General features: G+C 39.8%; 1 long non-coding RNA gene across 1 annotated transcript; it reads left to right on the top strand.

The window, feature by feature from the left end:
• Nucleotides 1-15: 15 nt before the first annotated feature.
• On the top strand, nucleotides 16-3,678 carry LOC123772984 (uncharacterized). Its single transcript, XR_006774731.2, has 3 exons — nucleotides 16-175; nucleotides 1,876-2,048; nucleotides 3,533-3,678. It is a non-coding gene; the product is annotated as an uncharacterized lncRNA (long non-coding RNA).
• Nucleotides 3,679-4,068: the final 390 nt, after the last annotated feature.

Genomic DNA, 4,068 nt, shown 5'->3' with positions numbered 1-4,068 from the left:
CCGAGAAGGCCAACAAATATTGTGGCCATTGTCTCGCCGCTCCGCTCAGCTGTGTGTACTGTAGCCGGCCGACTCTCTCACCTTCTTCAACAACAACAACCCTCTTGATCATGATTGAGAAAGCTCTTGGTTTGTTGCCCATTGGAAGGCGACAAGTGCAGCAGTTACAGGCATGGTAGGTGGCCCCTCATTAATGTTTATTAATGAGCTGGTGGTATTGTGAGGTGGGTTTAATGCGCCGACCATTTCGCCAGCTGAGGAGGGATTTACAGACGCGTATCTGGGGATAATCCCAGCTGAGGAGGGATTTACAGGCACGCATCTGGGGATAATCCCAGCTGAGGAGGGATTTACAAGCGCGTATCTGGGGAAAATCCCAGCTGAGGAGGGATTTACAGGCGCGCATCTGGGGAAAATCCCAGCTGAGGAGGGATTTACAAGCGCGTATCTGGGGAAAATCCCAGCTGATGAGGGATTTACAGGCGCGTATCTGGGGAAAATCCCAGCTGAGGAGGGATTTACAGGCGCATATCTGGGGAAAATCCCAGCTGAGGAGGGATTTACAGGCGCGTATCTGGGGGAAAATACCATCCATGGCAAGCACTGAAATTGGGCCCCAGTTCAGACATCTGACACTCATCTCTCGGGTAACTTTACCATAAAATCGGCTCGAAAACCAAGTTCATAAATCTGTTAATCGACAAATTATGATCACAATCTGGCTTGACCCATGGAGGCTCTCAAATACGAAAGTGTTAATTGTAATTTGCCGAATGATCTCTCACAGCTGGGAATGAAAACTGTGATGGTTAGCATTATCTGAATAGCATTTCAAAGATTAGGGAAGATGCTCTTATTTTCATACTGAACAATAAATTCAAGAAGCTCTTCAAGTTATATTTTCATGTTGGCCTGACTTGATAGTAATATTGTGCTACAAAATTTCTTCGTATAGCTGCTGTCCATCAACATAAAAGCTGTACAATTTGGCCAATTTTGTGCACTATATTACATTGTTATTGTCAGTGGTGGCGCCATAACACAGTCCCTCGACATTGAGAAGGAACCCAAACTTGGTGTCAAGTGTCATGCAAAGAAGCAAACCTTTTGTCGATATCTCTGAAGATGGTCGAGTCTTCCCTTCGTGTTTCCATTTCCTCCTTGGCTGTTAACAAAGTCTCTCCAGTTCTCATCATCCATTCGTTGCTTTTGTCTCTTGACATCTTTTAACATCAATATTCCATTCTTGAGTCATTCTTCGAGTGACTCACTGACCAACATTTCTTTCAAATCCAGGGCAGCAGCATAGAAGTTCATGCTAAGATCTTGCAAAATTGTTTGAATGCAGCCAATGCAAATGAGTATGAACTTTGTTCCAAAATCCTAACAAACTGTTTTCCGCTCAAAAATCAACTTCCATGTACCTCACTACAGTATTTATGAAATCTCTTCATGGTTTGCATGATCAGAAGTAAAGTTGAATATAAGGCCATAGTACAGTACTTGGCTTTATGAATGCTTCTCAGAAAACACTGGTGATCAGTGGATGTCATGATGTGGAGTAAGGTGTTTTTTCATGACAGGGTCAAAGGTGGCAACTAGTTTCAGGGTCAAAGGTGGCAACTAGTTTCAGGGTCAAAGGTGGCAACTAGTTTCAATAAGCCAAGATTTCCCACATTAGTGTCATTATCCAGGTGAAGTGAATGGCACTTTTAATAAGAACTTTTTAATGTTTATGAACATGAAAATGGGATTTTTACATGTACTATATTCATTCAATAATATCAATCTAAAATATTATTGATCATGGTAATTTTGCTAATAGTAGAAGAAAGCTCATATAAATGGCTGATTGGTATATTTTGATTTTTTCAGGATCCCCTCTGCAACATTTTTTGGGGCTGGAGCTGCAACCCTTGGCCTTTATTTTACTGACTGGAAAGCAGTTGCCAGATTTATTCCTTTTTATGGTGGCAAGTTCAAAGAAGATGAATAAACTACTGTACTTTAATAATGGAAGCCACAATGATTCTTCTGGTTTATTTCAGGTAAGCCTGTATGAAGTAAAGAATCTGAATCACCTTAGCATTAACAAATATTTTCATGACACTTTTTTAAGGGGGAGGCCGTATGTGTACACACTTCCAGGCATTATTTTCCCCAGATACTTTCTAGTACTAAAAATATCTTGCGCTGGAAATAATTGTCATAGTACAGTCATGTACTGTACATAGTACAATAATTGTCATCATGTTACATGCTGGAAAACATGATGTATGTTAAGATTGCCCCTAAGCAGGCACAGACCTGTGAGAAAGTAGATGGGGAAGAAACATACAAATAAAATATGAAAAAAGTTTTAGAATGAGCAGTGTGTAATGAGAGGTCTGTGTGAAGGTGGAGGAAATGGAGTAGATGGACTATATACGCACATTGTATGTACCCATGTACATGTGTGTTCGCCATAGCGAACCACTAAGCTAGTATGGTGAACAAAACAAGAGTGGCTACCACACACAGTGACGCTACCTCGATTCCCTCCCTCCCTCGCCAAAATTCCTCTTCCCACAATACTACACACAGCGCTAATTATCACCACACTTCTGCTATTATCACAATCTTGGTCACTAAATCCTGTAAATGAATAATTGACCACAAGTTTATTTGAAAAGGAACATAAGAAGTCGTTTGAAGAATCCTAGATGGACGAAATAATGCTGTGATGCTGAGGCTAACGCTGTGAACATTGTGAACAGCATTGATTCACTGATATTTGAACATTGTGCAGTCATTATCACACTCAGGCTCTTCTGTACAGTAATACTATCATGGCTAATTAATATCAGTTACATATATATTTTGACATTATTAGGCGATGCTGTGGTCACAAGCTGAACAGCCGTGCTGTGAGCTCATGCTGCGTGCCCCAGCCTTGGTTGCTCACTCATTACCGAGGCACACCCGGGAATGTTGCCCACGATTTAAAAAAAAAATGGCGTCTGTTTATAAGAGCCCTGAGGAAGCTGATGTGAACCCCCATGTAGCTGCAAGTTTCGAATCATACGCTATACCTATAAGATCCCAGAGGCGCGTTACGCACCCCAGTCAAGTGCCTGCGGGCGCTTTGCGCAGTGCAGTGGTTAAAGGTTTGAGTAGGCAGGTTTATCATTGTGGGAGGTCAGTGGTTCTCCTTTGCTCTCTGTTAGGCGTTTTCAATCTTTTTATGGCCCGGTATCTGTTACAAGCTCTAGTTACCAACTTTGCAGTCGGTTAAGTTTACACTGCTGTACTTGGACATTCCTTTTATAAATTAGTTTGGAAATTACTTCAGCTTCCTTGCCTGTAGGAACTGTCTCCAGTAGGAACAAGACAGTGAAGGTATTATTAGATACTGTACTGTATCTTAGTAAACATTAATTAAAAATTAATCTTCACGGGGTCATCTGTGCATGTTGGCCACGAACCAATTCCGTGGAATTTATTGATTTAAAAATGTTAAATAATTCTAATTGTTTTTTCCTTTCCATTACAGAGATACAGCTCTCCTTAATCTTCATGATGCAGTTTAAAGAAGGAAGGAAAATGACTTTTTCAATTTATATATCATATTGTATTATATGTTCATATGTACAAAATCATCAGTAAGTTAATAAAACATTAAACATGACCAACTTATAATTTCTTGACTAATGATTTGTCCTTGTTGCTGGAAATTTCAAAAACAAACAAATTAAGGTATGGGTGAAGTATACTAACTTAAGCTTACTTTTACTCAACTTTTATCATTGATTATACATTTGTCACTCTTCTGACAAGTATAGTTGTCCCCCCCAACAATTTATAGTGCAAACTACAGTACAGTAAATCCTTAACAGATTTAGATTGTTGCACCCCATTCTTAGTGTTGGATGCAGTAGTGTATAAGGATATGCATCTTTAGAACATTTTTAAATGTTGATTAATATAAAAAACCTTTTAGGAAACTGATATTTAGCGCCCTCTGATTATTCCGCACATTTGATGGTGCTACATAGCCTTCCCGGTTTGGTGCCTTCTTTTGATAATTAC

The sequence above is a fragment of the Procambarus clarkii genome, chromosome 81 (genome assembly GCF_040958095.1).
Source record: "Procambarus clarkii isolate CNS0578487 chromosome 81, FALCON_Pclarkii_2.0, whole genome shotgun sequence".
In the NCBI taxonomy this organism is placed as follows: domain Eukaryota; kingdom Metazoa; phylum Arthropoda; class Malacostraca; order Decapoda; family Cambaridae; genus Procambarus; species Procambarus clarkii.
Note: the sequence above shows the minus strand (reverse complement) of the source record. Positions and strands in the feature narration are given on the sequence as shown.